The sequence below is a fragment of the Cydia strobilella genome, chromosome 14 (assembly GCF_947568885.1).
Source record: "Cydia strobilella chromosome 14, ilCydStro3.1, whole genome shotgun sequence".
In the NCBI taxonomy this organism is placed as follows: domain Eukaryota; kingdom Metazoa; phylum Arthropoda; class Insecta; order Lepidoptera; family Tortricidae; genus Cydia; species Cydia strobilella.
This window is the reverse complement of record NC_086054.1, coordinates 9,847,965-9,868,032: the sequence shown is the minus strand read 5'-3', so window position 1 is coordinate 9,868,032 and position 20,068 is coordinate 9,847,965. Positions and strand designations below refer to the sequence as shown.

Below are 20,068 nucleotides of genomic sequence, written 5' to 3'. Positions count from 1 at the left end.
CCCTCAGTACCTACATGAGCTTAACTTGCAGTAGACCGTATTAATTACTATTATGAAAGCAATATAAAACAATTATCTGTGAAGGCTCATATCGTAGCCGCCGTCATCAGTCATTGTCCTAGCGATAGCATCTCTATTCAAACCGGCGTGTAAATGTATCACACGTTTTAGTAGGCTAGGAAGCAGTTACAGAAAACGGTTGCAATCGGATATTAGGAGAGTCCGAGTGGTTGGAATCTCAAAGGACTACAACATTTTTTTTATATAGGTATTTTTTTTTATACTACGTCGGTGGCAAACAAGCATACGGCCCGCCTGATGTTAAGCAGTCTCCATAGCCTATGTACGCCTGCAACTCCAGAGGAGTTACATGCGCGTTGCCGACCCTAACACTCCACTCCCTCGAGCTCTGGCAACCTTACTCACCGGCAGGAACACAACACTATTAGTAGGGTCTAGTGTTATTTGGCTACGGTTTTCTGTAAGGTGGAGGTACCTCCCCAGTTGGGCTCTGCTCTAGATCTGGAATGACATCCGCTGTCCTGTGCCCTACCACACAAAGCGAGATGTCATTCACAGTGGCCATACCTCTCTTTTGGACGTAGTTTAAGGACATACCCGGGTCCAAGGTATTAGATTCATGCTATTTATAGCTCTATGTCGGGGTCTCTAAACTCTTTGACTTGAGGGTTACGACCAGGCCTCCGTGTGTAGTTTGAAGAGCCCTGCTCAAGAAAAGCAACAAAGAATACCTATTACCTGCGAGGTCGACGATTAGAAATTTGTCAAACCCCAGAATTTTCAATCGAATTTACCATTCATACTTTTGTAAGTGTTACAAAAACCACTTACCAATATGCTTCATTACGTAATTTTCATTTGTTTAAAACCTCTCCTAAGCCGGAACATGGCTATTGAATTATAATTAATTTTAATTTAAAAAGAGCAAAGTATCAATGTTCCGGTACATGAAAGTTTAATCAAAAAATAATGTTAAAAAACGGTGTTTAGTGGGTACTTTCGTCATAATAAGTTTTAAAAGTTAAAGTTGTAAATTTCAAGAGCATAATTGATTCGGTTTATAATTCATAATAAACAACAACATTAGTACTCTGCAAGTGACTCGAGGTCTATAACAGCATATTGTTAACCTGATTGTCGTGTTTTATGGTTTCAAATTATGGGAAATATATTACGGGAAACTTGTACAGAGAAAACACCACTTATGACCTGAGATATCCATAAAAAGAAAATTTTTTTTTTTTCAAAGATCGCTTTGTATACCGCTAAATTATATGTTTTTAGATAGTCAATTTGTCAGAATGAGACCATCAATAGCAACCTCATCCTAGACATGATTTTTTTAGGGTTCCGTACTCAAAGGGTAAAAACGGAACCCTATTACCAAGACTACGCTGTCCGTCTGTCCATCTGTCTGTCACCAGGCTGTATCTCATGAACCGTGATAGCTAGACAGTTGAAATTTTCAGAGATGATGTATTTCTGTTGCCGCTATAACAACAAATACTAAAAAGTACGGAACCCTCGGTGGGCGAGTCCGACTCGCACCTGTTCCGTTTTTTTTTTTTAATGTCAGTATAATTCTAGAGGTTATACTTAATATCGTTGAGTGCATATAGTTAATTTCTTCGCGATGATTTTAAAACAAACAAACATTTTACGATTAGGAGTTAGGAGTAGGTCCCTGCTGCCAGATTAGGTTACCTACTTATAAGCACAGCCGAGTTGTAGTTCCTGCTTTAGCTTCAGCGATTTAAAGGCTTAACATACCATACATGTTTTCATTATACTTTGCATAATAATATGTTTTGTCGTCTAAAAACTAACGGTAAAGTACCCATGATATTGCGCGCATAAAGTTTGAATAACATACGTTCGAACCTACGACGTTCCAAAAAATTAATATTTATTTTTATAATACTAAAAATAAAAAATAAAACTTTTTATAAATGTTACAAATGTCAAACGAAGGGGCATGGTTAATGTTCATAGATTTGTGTTAAAATATTTTCCCTACTGTCAATATCCAGAGGGGAAATAGAAACTTCGTTTGTATGTCCAGTCCTCTCAACTCTCTCAAGCATTTGGCTACCTACCTACCACATGAGATATTGTCATCTAAAATCGTCGGTGTATTCGCCGCGCTGGGACCGGTCGCGGCCGTTGGAGGTCGTTTGGTGGCATTCCATGTCATTGATTATTTTTAGGTATGTGCTTTTGAGATTGGAGAGCGATGGCGAAAACATCAAATCAGTAATTTGGTAAGAATTTTAAACATGGAAAACGTTAATAGAGACCTCTCTATATTGAAGAGATGATATCACTGCAAGATTGGTTTGTTGTACAGGTGTCAGAGATGTTGGTGTTAGTAACACCCCGTTATGTGTCGGGGCGTAACATAATTATTTTCAGTCAGTATTTTAGTTTATTTTACCTATTTATTATAAACCTTACTCACCGGCAGGAACACAACATTATGTCTAGGTACGTCTAATGTTATTTGGCTGCGGTTTTCTGTAAGGTTTTCATTTTCCAGATCTCAAAACATTTACTTACCTATCTACTAACACTTTTAAATAATGTATCGACAGTTCAATTCAAACTCGAGTTTAAAAAAACAGGTAAGTGCGAGTTGGACACAACACAACCAAGTAGAGTTTGCACTCAATTTTTTTATTTTAGATACGTTATGGAAGTCCTTATAGCAGAAACCAATCATCTGGTAAATTTATATTGTCTTATCATTATCATAACACGTGAGATAGGGCACGCGGAAAGATGGACGGACAGATGGACAGCGGAGACTTAGTAATATGAACCCTAAAAAGATACAAAGCCACACAAGACGTGTCCACAAAAGGATGTTTTGCCAACTTGTCCAACAACTTTTTCAAAGGTATTTTTGCCACATACAACCATAATACCTATACATTAACATAATTAGCTGCTACAGCAATATAACTCTTAATGATTTTACTTAAGGTCTGTATAAAAGTTTATAGCTATATTTTTGCTAACGGATTCTGCAAGACGCGTGCCCAATATCTCGGCACCGAAAACTTCCAAAGATTGGTTCTAATAATAATGTTTTGTTTACACTGCGGGCTGCTAACAATCCTAATTATATTACTAACGAGTGTGGCCATATTTGCCGCGCAATGTATAGGATGTTATACTTTGGTTTCGATTTTAACTTGTTTTCATATTACTAACAGTATGCTTAGTTTGATGTTTCAGATGACATCATTGCTTTTGGAAATATCCATGTTTATCTTACACTTAGGTATTTTACATGGGTGTGTTTATTTATTTGTATAGATACTTACACCGTGTACGGCCTTTAAGGCTAAATTCTTTACAGAAATAAGTGACACAGTCTCTCGCTAAGTTATTTGCATGTTCTTATATTTATCTAAGTAGCATGGTGAGTAACCAAATAAAGTACCAATAGTATTTAAGTGGTAACACTAGTAACCAGTACTAGTAGATTTCTAATTGGAATTTTGCTAATACATGTTACTATGCAAAAAAGGTAATATTTCTGTTTTAAATGGAAGTTTTCAACAATGCTATGAAAGTCGTAGTTTTAGTTGCTTACTTATGGTCAAAAGTTGGGATAGGGACTGCGCTAGAATTACTTACTATACATATACAATCATCTTTATAGTTATCCTGTATGCAGGTTAGTTTGACACATTTTTATTAACACAAAAACACCGTTTCTTATCGTATTTTAATACATTTTATTGCTTAATAAAATTTAAAGCGTTAGCATTACATACAGTTATTAAGCAATAATTGGTACCTACTTACATTGGTATTTAGATTTACACATAAAAAGTTACCAAATCATTAGTACCTATTTAATATTGAAATGTAATGTTAAAGTTTTTCTTACTTATTATTAAGTAGTAGTAATTAATAATGTATTTTTTTTCTTAAACGTAATTACGAAAAATGCCTCAAATGTCGAGATGAATGCTAATTATGTATAGTCTGCCATATTTATTAAATAGATTAGCCTGTGAAACTCATTTCGTCAGGTGACAACCAAAACTCACTAATTAGTAAAAAATAATTAAACAAAAATCAACCTTATTCAGATAACAATACGGTTCACTATGGCTATGAACTTGTGGTGGTAATCAGTGAGTATTGGTTATTAACTGACGATTTAAGAATTAAAGTATCGTCAGGTGACAACCAAAACTCACTAAGTTACAAAAAAATTATTAAACATCAAAAATCAACCTTACTATGTTACTAATACGGTTTACTATGGCTATGAACTTGTAGTGGTAATTAGTCAGTTTTGATTATCACCTGACGGTATGCATGTCTTTCATTGTGTTAAAAGTAACTACATTAAGTACATATATAAATAAATAAAAAATTTAAGAACTAAATAATTAGTAATCAGTACAGTACAATTATATAAGTAAAGTGAACATTTACTGTAACTAATAACACATATGTAGGTAAATATGTATATTAAAGTAAGTACATATGTATCAGTATTAAATCAAAAAATATGGACTTGAAATAAACCCACGCATTCGAGAAATCTTATTAAATACATAGTGGTCGAGTCCTCCTATTAGGTATGTATTTTTTTAATCTATACTAAGAGAAGTAAATGAAATTAACATTATTTTATACTAATATAATCATTATGTCTAGATACCCTCCATACATTAGACATCAACGTACTTGTATGAGTCAATTTGAGATTAATCTTAAAAATAATTATTATTTATGTCTATTTATGAATATAACTGTATCAAATTCATATGGTCCGAAATAAAAAGTTTAAATTTCTACTTATTTCCATATTATATTAAATTTCAATTGTTACCCACATTTATATTGAAATAATTTAAGATACCTACCTCAATATTTTCCTTCACAACTTTTTACTAAAATTCCGTTGTGGAATTTCAACTGTTGGAAATAAACCTAGAAATTAAAACAAGTTGGTGCAAAAAAGAACTCGTGCGCATGTGAAGGCGACCGAGGTGGCAATGCGTTTAGCTCTAACCGCACAATGACTTAAACTCCACTTTCTAATAACCTAAAATCAATCATATCTCTGTAACTTAAGGTCCATTTTAAAGTAGTAGATGTAGAATTAACTTGACAGTGTGAATGGAGTCTCATCGACTACCAGTCATTTGAGATTTTGAGAAACCACCTCAAGTCAGTCCGCGTCAAGCACTTGTCGCCGCTCCACGCAAGTCACGCTATTGGTCAATTTGAAATTCGAACACTCCAATTGACCGGCCAATCGCGTTCGAACTGACGTTTGATTTCTTTTTCGCGTAGTGTCCGTTATTTGTGGCCAGTGTTTACCGCCTTTGGGAGGCTGATTTTTTTGTGACATTGATTAGAAACAGTGGCAACATTAAGGTCGGATTTTCTCACATTACGGTAAGTTTTGTAAATTTTAATGTTAATTAGACGTACTACCTATCTTTTGTTTATAGTTTTAGTGTAACGGCGTTTTGTGTGTCATTGTTGCAATTTCTTGTTTGAGATTTCAGAAATACCTATGGTGAGGTTGTTGGCAATAGTGGCCTTTGAACCCACTTTGAAAATTAACTGAACAATTTAGCGCTATTATAGGTATAATGAATAGGTACTTATAACTAGATAACTAGCAATTAATAGCTGTAGTCAGTTTTTTTATCGGTATATAACTAGCATTTATGCATGTGAACAATAGAAAATAATTAACTACCTGGTCCCATATTAAATATTTATCTACCTACCTAAGACGTTATCATTTTACATGGTTATACCAACAGAGGGTTATTGTCATGATAATTTTTATAGTCACAGGAAATTTACCGCCATCTATCGACACATGATTAAAACTAAAAATGTAAATGTATAAAAATAAAATAAAAATGTATATAGGCATAATTTTAGGGGGATTTTTTAGAACGCCATATGACTGACCCATGTTCTTTCACTGATACGTGTTAAAATTGTTATATATCAAACGGTATCGCCAACGCCATCTACCCGAGTATAGGTCAAAGGTGTGGCGCCATCTATTCGAGTATAACTTTTTCTTGATATTCCGAGGCACGTTTTTTCCTTAAATTTTATTTATTGGTTATACTTATTAATATTATATACATTTATTTATGTTTATACGAGAAATTTATGAAAGTAGAATATTATACAGGGTAAAAGAAATTAGGTAATAGGCTACGGAAGACAAACCGACCTTAGCTAAAGACTGCGTTAAAAAGTACTTATTTCGATTTGAATAAGTTATTTTACCTGATCGCACGTATGGGACTGTATTAATGTCATAATAATATATCAACAGGTAGGTTCATATTTTGACATTCATATTTTACGTGTTTCCTTTCTTAAGCAGTCATCAAATTGAATCCGATGGTCGACAATTTTTAGCTATATAAATATATAAAAAAGAAAAAGATATTTATTTACCAAGACAAAAACAATGAATTGCAAGTACAATAAAAACCGGCCAAGTGCGAGTCGGACTCGCGTTGCAAGGGTTCCGTACATTACACAATTTTTAGCAATGTATTTTTTTATGTGAAACGTGAGTGAAAATTGCTCTCGTAGGGTCGGATCAAAACTAAGTAAATTTTAAGTCTGACTCACGCTTGACTGCACATTTATAATAGGTTTTCCTGTCATCTATAGGTAAAGAACTATATTGTGTATTTTTTTCAAAAGTTTAGTCCCAGTAGTTTCGGAGATAAAGGGGGGAATGGTAATTTTTTAGCTATTTTCTTAAATAACTTCTAAACTATTTATTTTAAAATTACAAAAGAAATATATTTGAGATTCCTAAAATGAGCTTTTTTATTTGATATGTAACACGATATAGTTTGAAAACTTTATTTCTTAATTTTCCCATTTACCCCCCAAAACTGGCCCCCATGTTGAAAATTCATTTGTTTACGTTACATGTCCGTCTTTGGGTCACAAACTTACATATGTGTACCAAATTTCAACTTAATTGGTCTAGTAGTTTCGGAGAAAATAGGCTGTGACAGACGGACAGACAGACAGACAGACGCACGAGTGATCCTATAAGTTCCGTTTTTTCCTTTTGAGGTACGGAACCCTAAAAATCAGGTAGAATTTACAAATATTTGTGCAGTAAAATGGATGAGAATCTGGAAATGGTATTCTGATATTAAAATATTTTGAGTTTTTGATACTTTTGATAATGATATTGCGCGCGAAATGCACTACAAATGGTGACATTGGGAATTTCACTCACACTTACCTATTGGTGCGCACTAGCTGCAATGCGAGTCATGCGAACCGTCTCGTGTGATGCGGAAGGGTCCTGGATTTTCCCCAGGCTACCATCCCCCCACACAGTCCTACCGTCCTACCGCTCTAATTGCCCTAGGTGCAATTGTCATTTGGCTACGTCACCTGGATTGAGTTTTGCGTTTAAAAATGCGTCGCTGTTATAAATAATGTAAATAGAAGTCATGTTACACCTTCGCCTGACTTAGCTATAATTACATTCTCCTTGTCAATCAATAAGCGGCGACTCGAGAAAATTATGGCATTTAAAAGCACAATTATAGCTATGTTCATGTACTAACAACAACATGACCTTATGGCTTTGTATTAAGGTTTATATTGTCAGTTAACGGCGACAGAGTCATGGAAAAATAAGATAAGTACTGTATCCGGTAACACTTGTTCTCTGCACGTGATCTGAGGTCATCTTTAATGTGATATCATCAGTTAGAAGCTTTGTTTTTATCGTATAGATCACGATTAGGTACTTATACAGTTACTAAAATTAGTAAACAAACAAGTACCGTATAATAACCCAAGTATAGTCCAGGGGCCCGTTTCTCAAAAGCTTGTAACTTGTAATAGGTACAAGCGGATGTCACTTTTTGACAGCTTTTGTTAGAAAGGGACTAACATGATCCACAAGTCCAATACGTAATTAAGTCTGGTATTAACACAGGGTTCCGTACCCAAAGGGTAAAAACGGGACCCTATTACTAAGACTCCGCTGTCTGTCTCTTTCTGTCCGTCTGTCACCACGCTGTATCTCGTGAACCGTGATAGCTAGACAGTTGAAATTTTCACAGACGATGTATTTCTGTCGCCGCTATAACAACAAATACTAAAAACAGTATAAAATAAACATTTAAGTGGGGCTCCCATACAACAAACGTGATTTTTTTAACTGTTTTTTGCGTAATGGTACGGAACCCTTCGTGCTCAAGTCCGTCTCGCACTTGGCCGGTTTTTTTGGATTTATGTGAGTTTTTCTACTATTTATGGAAATATTTTACCTCGGAACTGCGTCATTTACCTATTGAGTAGATATTCACACGTAAACAAACATATACAAGCCAGTTTTAGCCATAACCGGAAGATTTTTGAGTATAAATTGGTAGTTTTACGGTACCTATGTATGTCTTAAAAATATGTTTGTCCGTCCGTCAGATCTGTTTGACAAATATGTCAATGTGTGGCGGGAATTAGGCACAGATGTATCTTCTGGAGCTCTGTCTATAGACATCTGTACCTACCTTCTAGCCAGATTTGACAAATATCACGAATCCCAAGCTAAATCGAGCAAAGATCTTGTATTCAACTAGAGAGCCCAGTTATACGCTAAAGTCAAGGTTCATCAGGAGCAGGACTTATTTTAGACAACGGAAAAAGGGGAAAAAATAAAGTGTAATTATTATGCAGTCAAGATTTATGTAAACATACAACCTGATTAGTTGATTACCCGACTTATGTAGCAAATTTTGCAATTGTTCTCAATTATGGTTTCCTGTATTAGTAACTTAATTATTTATTATGAAACATATTTACTTGAATTAAATTTAGCTATAAAAATATGAGTCTTACAGGAAAGGAAACCATGTTTATTTTCTAGATTAGTTAATTTTACATACCATAATACATATATACCTACATTATCAGATGATATCAGATCCACACACCACCAAATAACGCATACGGTAAACCCATAAAAAGCTCGAGAAAGATTTCCGCTGCACCTCCACAGAGCTATAAATTAAAAATGTCATCCCATTTTACACTATCTTATCTCAAACTGGTGAAAACGTCAAACGTATCAACCCACGATATCGTCTTTATAAAGGTCAAGAATATATGTGAGATGATTGTAACATAAGTCGTTTTATAGCTGCGGGAGTTACGGACCGGACGGTGATGCGCAGACGTCGTTTTCACTTTAGCGGGCGGTATTCCGAATGCACGCGAGCCGATCGAACGACCAGCCAGAGTTAAACCAAGACCTCAAAATCAACACGACTTACAGGTAATCGGAGAGCGTACTCAGTGGTTTGTTAGACCGTTCGGCTCGCCTGACACTTAGTACGCAATTAGAATGACATCGCAGATGGCGTCCACAACTCGCGCGTTTGACGCATGCGTGGAAAGCGACATCGGCATAGCGAGATATCATCTATGTAGAGGAAAGATTTACCGACCTCCAAAAACGTTTAATTTGTATGCATGTTTCATTTTATGTCACAGCAGATTGGTGCATTGCTTTGATCCAAGGTACAGTCATGTTTATATTCCACGACAGTGCTTATTAAGTGATGTATGTCATGTATCTAGTAGTTAAAGCGACAATGTTCTATAGTGGCCTAGGAATCAAATTGGTTGACGTACCTATGTGAAGATTTGGTGTGTGAATCTTAATTGAAATCAATACCCGATTTCAAGAGAAGAGAAGTTAGTAATTAAAATAAACAAACTTATTTAAAGTTAAAGATCACACTTAAATGTGTCATTGCGTAAAAACAAGATTTTTGTGTCAAAATATCTCGACTGGACATTAAAAATTTTGATTTTAATCAAAAGTGCAACACTTAACTAAAAGTCGAGGTCAACGTTTATGGCAGTGAAACTAGAGCGGCAAAAATAAATAGCTTAACCTACTGCAGTTGTACAGGCCGGTGTGTTAGTTGACATTATGGTGTAAAGTATGGATTTACGAAATGCCTTTCAAGTGCTCAAGTTCTTGAACTACAAGATTACATACCAAAGAACCTTGGTTATGCAAAAATTAAGTGTTCCTCAAATGTAAGTACATTTACTTGATTAATTATATATAACTATATGCAAATATAAAGTTTAAGAACTAAATTTGCCCTTCTTCTAGAGTTCAACTATTAAAGTGAAAATTGGTTAAACAATTTGCAAGCAAAATGTTTTGTTATATTTATATAGTTCTATCTTCACTTATTAAAAAAAATGTACATATCTGTTAATTCGGTGGTAGGTACAGTTTATTAGGACTGATAGGAGATAACTTCTGCGACGGGATAACTTATATTACAATTTAGTTTTCATTGATAACTGGAACCGAATCCGATCATCGCATTTAATTAATTAAGGTTAGATGTATCGTGCATTCAGATACAAATTAAGATTGTTCTGGCGCAATTAGAAGTCAGTGAGAAATCAGGTGAAATTTCTGCTATTCTTAAGGCGGTTCCCTGAGCCAGAAGGCGAAAAATCTCCTTATATGATCCTGTTTTTCTAAGAGGCGTTGATATTCGTAGACGTGGAAAAAATATATGTAGTTCTTGTAGTTGTAGTGTGTGGACATAAGCAGAGAAGTATGTAAATCGATTTTATTGAAATTGTTCTATTAATATTAAAACAGAATATTGTACTTATCATTTCTTACTTTTCTCAGCAGTCTGTTCAGGAATCTTTAACGATCAGTTTGTCTTTTACTCCTGACTGAAGAGTTCAAGAGACTCACAATTTTCGAATTTAAACCAGAACTAAAACGAGTTCTTAATAATCTTCTCGAACGAACTTAAACAATACAAGAACATACATTTGAAATTGAACTTTACGCGTATACATATTAAAGTTTAAATTGAAAAAGACGATACAAGAGATGAGATCGAGTGTACCATTTCTAATGTTTATGTTATCGATCAAAGTTAATAGCTCCGTTTCAACGTGAGCTTCACATTCACAAGTCTCTAGAAACTGGCTTTTTGTTGAGCTACATGAAAGTATGTCTAGAGGATCAATAGAGTACATGCACTATGATTTATAACGAGCTGTATTATAAGACTGATTTAATGCTTTTACAGTACCTAGCCATAAGATGTATTATGAATATTATGATCAAAACGTAGGATTCCGCCAATGTACATAATGTCATCTTCAAGTTTTAATAAAAACCGGCCCAGTACGAATCGAACTCGCGCACGAAAGGTTCCGTACCATTACGCAAAAAACGGCAAAAAAATCACGTTTGTTGTAAGGGGCACTTAAACATTTATTTTATTCTGTTTTTAGAATTTGTTGTTATAGCGGCAATAGAAATACATCATCTGTGAAAATTTCAACTGTCTAGCTATCACGGTTCATGAGATACAGCCTGGTGACAGCTTAGACGGATGGACAGACAGACAGACAGCGGAGTCTTAGTAATAGGGTCCCGTTTTTACCCTTTGGGTACGGAACCTTAAAAATCAAACATAATTTACATTTATTTCACCGAAACTATAGAAATTTATTATTTATTAATTCATATTAAGTACTTACATCGAACGAATACAGGTTCATATACCTATAAAGTATACAAACGAATTTAAGTATAATTACTCAAATAGTCCCATTATACTGAGAATATAAACATTTCAAGTTATTGCCTAGTCTACTCAAATACCTCCCACATGCTACAAAATGCATTAACCGTCCCTTAGGCGATGAATAAAAGAATATATCTAAAATCCAATTAAAACAAAATCTTTAATAACACGATTTATCAAACGAGCAGACATGAAAATTAATTTCTTTGGCGGCTCTTGCAGCCTGTAATTTGAAGGGCATGTCCCTCCAGCCTCCGTATAAGGCTTAGTAAAAAATATCCTTTTATTTTTGAAGTCGGAAAAAAATGCCAACTCGTTCCCGCTCGGTATAGTGGAGTATCAGATATGACGTGATGCGGTGTGTGTGCAAATTGTAAATGGGAATTTTGTATTTTATATCAGTACACTATCAGTGCGATCGTTCTTTGTATGGCTTTTCAAATCCAGCTGTTACTTTAAGAATAACAATACCTGTTAGCTGTTTTTAGCTATTGATATCGGTGACATTCAATGTATTTTTTATTTTATTTTTTATTTAAACTGATAGTTATTTCATAACTTAGTATTTTTTTTCTTGTTCTTGACATTCTACAATACCTAGGTTGGCCCTAGCTATGTGTACAGTGACATCTCCTTTTTTTGTTTCGTTTGTTTTGTTTTGTTTTTTTTTTTTCGATTCTATTATTCGATTTCTGTTCTAATGTTAAGTTGACGATCTTTTAGTGAAAGCCTTTGTTATCTATGCCTATGTTATTTATCCCTTTTTAGGGTTCCGTACCTCAAAAGCAAAAAACGGAACCCTTATAGGATCACTCGTGAGTCTGTCTGTCTGTCTGTCTGTCCGTCTGTCACAGCCTATTTTTTCCGAAACTACTTACTTGAAATACACACAAGTTGAAATACACTTAAGTTGAAATTTGGTATACAAATGTATGTTTGTGACCCACTGACGGACATGTAACGTAAACAAATGAATTTTAAACATGGGGGCCACTTTTGGGGGGTAAATGAAAAAATTCAAAAATAAAGTTTTTTAAACTATATTGTATTATATATCAAATGAAAGAGCTCATTGTGAGGATCTCAAATATATATTTTTTATTATTTTAGGATAAACAGTTTAGAAGTTATTCAAGAAAATAGGCAAAAAATTACTATTCCCCCCTTGAACTCCGAAACTACTGGATCAAAAATTTTGAAAAAATACACAAAATAGTTATTTACCTATAGATCACAGGAAAACCTATTAGAAATGTGCAGTCAAGTGTAGGGGTTTTTAAAGGCAATTTTCACTCACGTTTCACATAAAAAATACATTGTTTAGATTGTGTAATGTACGGAACCCTTGAAACGCGAGTCCGACTCGCACTTGGCCGGTTTTGTAAAATACTGTGCCTTTTTCTTGAAGAAATAAATATAGGTATCTAATCTTATCTGTTTAAAATTTAGAAGTTCAGCGTGCAGCAAGATTGAATGAGTGTTCCTTGATTATATTGAACTCTGGAAAGAATTCCCATAATTTTGAATCATTGCGTTATCGACTCATCTTGCAACAGTACTTCAACATACCTGCATTAGAAATTCCGATCCTAGTGATTCTGTAGATTGCAATACAGCAATAGAAACGCTAATAAATATTCCACATTCCTTAATAGATATAAATTCTGTCAGTTCTCTTCCTCGAACATTTTCTAATTTAAACTTCTCATCCATAGTTTGAGTTATTAATGTGCTTTTGAAGGCATTATCGGTTTCACACATCTTCCAGACATGTTTATGCATCGATGGCGGCTAAAGTTATGGCCGTAGCAAACCTGTTTAGTGGAGATCAAGGACAATATACTCCTTGCACTGTTCTGGAAAGTTCCATATTGTTAAGAGTTAGCTTGGGGGTTATTCACATTAACAACAAGCATGATGCCTTTCTGAGTCCATACTTGAAGTCGCGCTAGATGAATGGAGTCGCGCGCGAGAACGCAACTTATGCTAGCAGGTCTGTTCTTATTATAAAATAATTTAATTTCAAATTTAATTTATAGTGTTTGAACCTGAATTATTATGGTCAGAACAGGAAATAACTGTGGATTTAATTAAACACTGTTCATATTCATATTCATATTGAATCATTTCTTTGTGTGTACAAAAACATCTTATCTGTGAAATAAAAGATCTGATCTGTTGAAATTTTCAAACTAATTAAGAAAGATGTATTTCAAAATCTTAATGCTTTTAATTTAGCAGCGCTAGTAGACTACAGGTTTTTTTTAAATACCAATACGAAAATGATACCTAATGAACATTTTCGTTACATCCATTCTTCGTAACGATCACATCAAACGCATTCATCAGTCACTCGATTACAAAACGATATGTTTATATATAACAATGTACACAATTTCACTGGTTTCGGTTGATGAAGCGTGCAATTGTGTAGCTACCGTACACAATTTTGCCTCCTGTGATGATATTCTGCCATTTAATTTTAAACTTTACTGCTAAATAGTCAAATACGTTTTCATTTTGTAAAATTTCGACTGTAGTATATATTTTGGTGCTGAATACACCCGCTATTGTGATAGTTTCCCAAACGTATTGTTACTATTGTTCAACACTCCTGCGCTCATTGAGTAAGACAATGTTGTGGGAATCTCGACAACTAGTTTAACTAAAAAGTTTCCTTTGACCTAGAAAGGTGGAAAGGAAACCTCTATCCAGCTTTGATCATCCACAATCGATTTCAGTTAAACAGTTCAATTTTCTTTATAAAGAAAAAGCAAACCCACGTTATACCCATTCTCAAAAGTTTTGTTATCATTATAGTCGAATAATGAAAAATAATTGATAATCAAAGATTTTTTTTTGATCTTAATACAATATAATCCCGTGTAGTCATAGAAATACATTTTAAATTTTCCCTGGATCTTGCGAGGATATACTACAAATTCGACGTCGAAAACTCTCAATTCAAGCCAACTTATTATTATCGGGCTCGAAGGACCAAAAGTCCTTTAGCCCTCAGGCCAACGACCTGGGAACCCGTTGGTCCCACGGTTCGTGGCTTCCACACAAAGCCTTAACATAATCTTTATAAAAACCCACTTGGGTTACTTTCCAAGAAAGCTTGATCGATTTTTGTCTCTTTGGAGAATTTTTGAAGCATACGATAATGTTGCTATAACAAAATTGATGGTGCTTTCTCAGTAAAAATATTTTTTTCCTAGAGTAATTTAATATGACTTAGATGTAAGTATATTTTTCCCCTCACTAGCTCGGAAAGTTGTCGTTTATCCTTCAATACAAGCGGGGAAAAACGCGTTTTATCCACTAGTGGGGAAAGTAATTTTGACCTTGGATGGAGCGTGTTTAAGTAGCTTGACAGATAACAAAACGTAAAACGCTCATGGTAATGGTTCGTTCGATATTAATTATCATTAAATAAATGGTTTGAGAATCTAATAAAAAATACCAAATTTAGCTTTATTTAATGATTTTAAGTCATTAACCTTAAAATTCCATAAGAAACGTTTGTTTTTTTTATAATGATGTTAAATATAATTCTGAACGCACAAGTTGAGTCGATGCAATTTCAAAACGCATCGTTGACATTTCATACATCAGAAATGTCAACATTGTCAACAATTTTTTTGCTTAAAACCTTTTCTCACCGACTCGCGTAAAAATACACAACTTCCAGAGTTTTCTGTTATAATATCGTAAAGAAATGAGTGATTCCAGTGATGAAGATGATCTAACGCCTGTGAAGTTGCACTTTCCTCGCTATAGTGAGGTGAAAAGTTTTGTGTTACACACGGGCGCAAATGTATTTTACTTCTCGTGTGTTGAAACACTCGCTACGCTCGTGGTTCACCTATAGAATCCTTTCGCTTGCTCGTGTTTCAATTCTACACTCGCGGGTAAAATACAACTTTGCACCCTTGTATAACAAATAACTATTCCTTGGTTTATATCCTTGTGCTCGTCCAACATACAAAATTATAGCTAATTAGTTTGAATCTAGTTGTATTTTTAATTAGGTTGAACTTCATTCGTTTATAAATATTACTAGACAAATGAAGTTGCTACTTTGTTTGTTTTTTATGAAGGTTGACATTCCATCGAAAGGCAGTGTTTTTTTTATACATCCTAATGTACATTGGGCGGCACGAGGATAAGACTTTTTATTTTTTATTTATTTAAACATTGGACATGAAACCCGTTCGAAATTAAGGGACATTTAAAAAAAATTAAAAGTTAATTGATATGTAGAACGAGATGTACCTGACAATCTTTTAAATTTAAACGATTGAATATATGTACATTATCTACAGTACTTAATTAATAACTTCACATATTAACCATGACATTCAATAATGCGGTAAGGTTAAATATTAAAAACTTGAACCCGAAACCCGGTCACTGAACAGTTACACCTACTGACCAATAAATTCAGTAACGTACGTATTTAATCTTAACGTTCTATGGATAAGAAACGCTTTATCATTGTAAGAGGCTTAAGAACACCAATATTTGTGATAGTCTTCACCAGAGGCAAGTTTTAATGACTATTTGTAGGTATACCTTAATACAATGCCATAAGGTTTACTTGACAGGAAGGATTGTTGCTAGAACCAAGACGTTCTTTATTGTAAAAGCAATTTGATCTGGAATGGAGTTCGTATATGGGAAAATAAAATTTCCTTGAAATATCGTGGCTTAATGATGAGAGTACGAGAGAGTCAGCTTCAAGAGACCGAGAATGTAACGACGACTTGACACATATACAGTGTGTAAATTTAATACGGGCGAACATTTAAACGGTGGTTAGCGTAGGATCTAAGAAATATATTGAGATAGATTTTGCTTAGAAATACAATGAAAATTTTAACCATACAAAATAATTCGGCCCGCAATGTAATACACCACACATATTACGGGATACGAGCTTTTTAAAGTAACTGTCAACGCTTGTTGGCAGTTACGATAAAAAGCTCGTATATCGTAATGTCATGTCATCTTATGTTTCTTAATGTTTGCAGTACATTGCTGTTCGGTAAATTAAAATAAATATAATTACGGGGTCATAATTAAGTGTAACTTAAAAAACTTCTTAATTAATGATTAGACGGACAAATTCTATATCTGGTTTAATTTATTGCCCGTATTAGGTTTACACACGTATACATATATACGTTTTTTAACCCGTGACGCAAAAAGAAGGGTGTTATATGTTTGACGCCAATCAGGCCAATTCGAACAATGAGAAGTCATTTACTAGTTCTAGAAACGATATGGCTTAGATATGTCAGTGTCAAAAATGACGTTTCTTCAAACAAAAATGTTCAATGTTCGAATGTCTGTCTGTCTGTCTGTGGCATCGTAGCTCTCCAATGGATGGACTGATGGCGTATGGCATTTTTGGCATAAAATGGATTTTTTTAGTATATAGCGTAAGAGATTTTTTAAATTTTAAATTTAATAGTTATAGCTGATATGACATAAAAGTAAGCGTTGTTTCTACCAAAGAGGATATAATATTAAAGAGCGGTACTGTGATAGTAAATTTCGTAACCACAGTAAATTCACTGCCATCTATCGACACACTTTAAAACTGAAAATGAAGATTTATACAAATACGATAAAATGTATTTAAATATGGATAAATGATTTTTTTTATTTGCATTAATTATTTTTATTATTTTAACCCATGTTCTTTCACTGATATGCGTTAAAATTGTTAAATAACAAACGAAACCGTCAATGCCGTCTATATGAGAGTATGCCAAAGGTAGTAGCGACATCTGATCGAGAATCAAATTTTCGTGATTTTTGAGGCACGTTTTTTCCTTAGACTGTATCCATCTATTACGGAGTTATATCTATCTTTGTTTCTACACAAGACGTCAAGTCATTAATATGTATTATTAACTGACTTTGCTTGATATGGTTAGGTGCTATTGACAAAGTGAAGGTACCTCTACATATAAAAAGATCTAGGTACTTTAGTGTCTTTTTCTTTATACCCAAATGTCACATAATGTCACTGATAAATGAACAAGATAACACTAGATACTATCTTAATTTTGTGCTATTAGTAAAATTACGAGTTCATAAACCATATTCGAGACATCGTTTTTTAAAGATTTCTAGCTTTGGGCAATCGTTGAGAATATTTGAAACATTGTTTTGTAGCTATTGCGAGTTGCGACACAAGTAACGTACCATGGAATTCCCCGTTTTAATTACAAACTGAATTACGTAACATTAGCACTCCGTTAGGGCCTGGCCACATGTACGCGGTGCGACGTCGCCGACGCAACGCGGCGCGTTTTGCGGTGCCGCCGCCGCAACGCAGAAATCTGCGGCGCCGCTTGCCGCAACGCAAAATCTGGCGTTGCGTCGTGCGACGCCGCGCGCGGTACCGCAAAACGGTGCGCGGCGCCGCCCGCCGCAACGCAAAATCTTGCGGTGCGTCGTGCGTCGCCGCGCGCGGTGCCGCCCGCCGCAACGCAAAAATTAGGCGGTGCGACTTGCGGCGCCGCGCTGCATAAGTAGTAAAGAATTCGACTACCAGTGTTTGGCTGTTATTAAGAAGGCGCAGAAATAAGAAGCAATTGAAAAGAAAATTTTGGGTAAACCCATGTCTTCATGTCATGAATGATGATGGATATCATTTCAAAAGAAAATACGAGGCATTGAAGATGACTGAAAATAAATTTCATAACAATTTTCGAATGTATGTGTCGTGTTTTGAAGAACTTTTAAGCAAAATATCGCCTCTAATAAAGAAGAAACACATATTTAGAAGACCCGTTGGGCCTCTGGAGATGTTGGGAATAACAATAAGGTAAGAAATCATAACTAATTTTGTATGTAAATTATTTTTATTCTTTAGATCATAATTATTAGGTAATTATAAATAGGTAAATATAAAAAAAACATGTAGGTATATGTCTTTTTGCAAAATCAACATGATATAAGATTGCCTTTGTTAGGTATATAAAATATGTTTATACTTGTGGCTAACTAAATCGACAACTTTTATTTTTAAATCATCATTTTTTATATACCTGCTAACATGACTATAATTAACTTTTTTTTAATACATTTTTTTGTATAATTGTTTTACGAAAATCAAAAACTTCCATGAAATTACAGTGGAACCTCGATAAGGCGAATTCCTCGTTAACGCGAAATAAAATGCCAATGCCATTCCCTTTCCTTCATAGTCCAAAACCTCCATAACTCGAAATATTTAACCTCACAAGACGAAGTAACCAACTATTCCCTTCACGACTATAACTCGAAAAAGATATAAAGATTGTACTTTCTCCGTTTCTACATAAAAACTACGTAAATACTATAATAAAAGGTGTTGATAACCAGTGTTTTCCCTAAAGGGCTTTATTTCTCTGTAAAAACCATACAATAAAGCATTTTTAAAAAGACACTTCTTATTTGGAAAACTAAGTTAATGCATGGCCTCAGTGACGGGCGTGTTGATTGTTGAGCTTTAAGCAACGTGCACAGAGACCACTCGCATACGTTATCATTTTAACGTTAAAGCACATCTTACGGTTATGAGTATACGGACGGTCAAAAAAGACCATAAATTAGTTTTGATTAGGTATTGAAAATAAATAAAAATGTCTAATGATCTAAGACAAATGGCTTAATCGTAAATGATCTAGTACTCTTGTCATGTGCCCCTCGTGACTCCGCTAGTTATTATGCTACGTTGCACTTAACATTAATTTAGTCATTACATTTTTTTGCATAATTTTGCGGGCTTCAAATTCGAGCTTTCGTAATCAATATATGTTCTAGAAGGCACGTTTTGAAGGGCTATAGAAACGTGACAGCAACTGTACATAGCTAAAGTTACTATCACAGAGTTCCACGACGAAGGTTGAAGGAAACATGCAAAAAATATATTGGCTACCTTACTACCCGCAAATATGTAAAAGTTCGATATCGCCGACATTATCAATAGAGGAGTGCAGGCCATAGCTAAGAATCGTATCTCCATTTCATCTGTTCGTAACACTTCTTTTACTGCGCTGTGCGTTTTACCTCTGTAACTCGAAACCTCTTTAAAACGAATAAAAACCCACAAGAACCTCTCTAAGTCGGTGTCCTCTACAAGAGGAATCCTCTTCGTTAGCACGTATTTTTTGGCATTTCCCATGAGATTCGTGCTATCGAGGTTCAACTATATAATTATAACTGTAATCGTTAGGTACAGAAAATCACAACTATGTAGTTTATAATTCTAAAAATAATACCACCACCATTTTACAAAAGCTTAAGTATAATTAAATAATTATACAAATTTGTAATCTCAATTAAGTCAACGTTCCATAAATAATAGTATACTATAGATAGGTATATATTTTTAAAAATCAACAATCGTTTATCTA

At 34.4% G+C, this 20,068-nt stretch overlaps 1 protein-coding gene across 1 annotated transcript in view; it reads left to right on the top strand.

Moving 5' to 3' along the window:
* The first annotated feature begins 5,210 nt into the window (after positions 1 to 5,210).
* Positions 5,211 to 20,068, top strand: part of LOC134747180 (glutaredoxin domain-containing cysteine-rich protein CG31559-like) — a 121,211-nt gene continuing 106,353 nt past the window's right edge. Inside the window, exon 1 of the mRNA XM_063681765.1 lies at positions 5,211 to 5,448. The gene's annotated coding sequence lies outside the window, so the exon portion shown is untranslated. The remainder of the gene's footprint in view (positions 5,449 to 20,068) is intronic.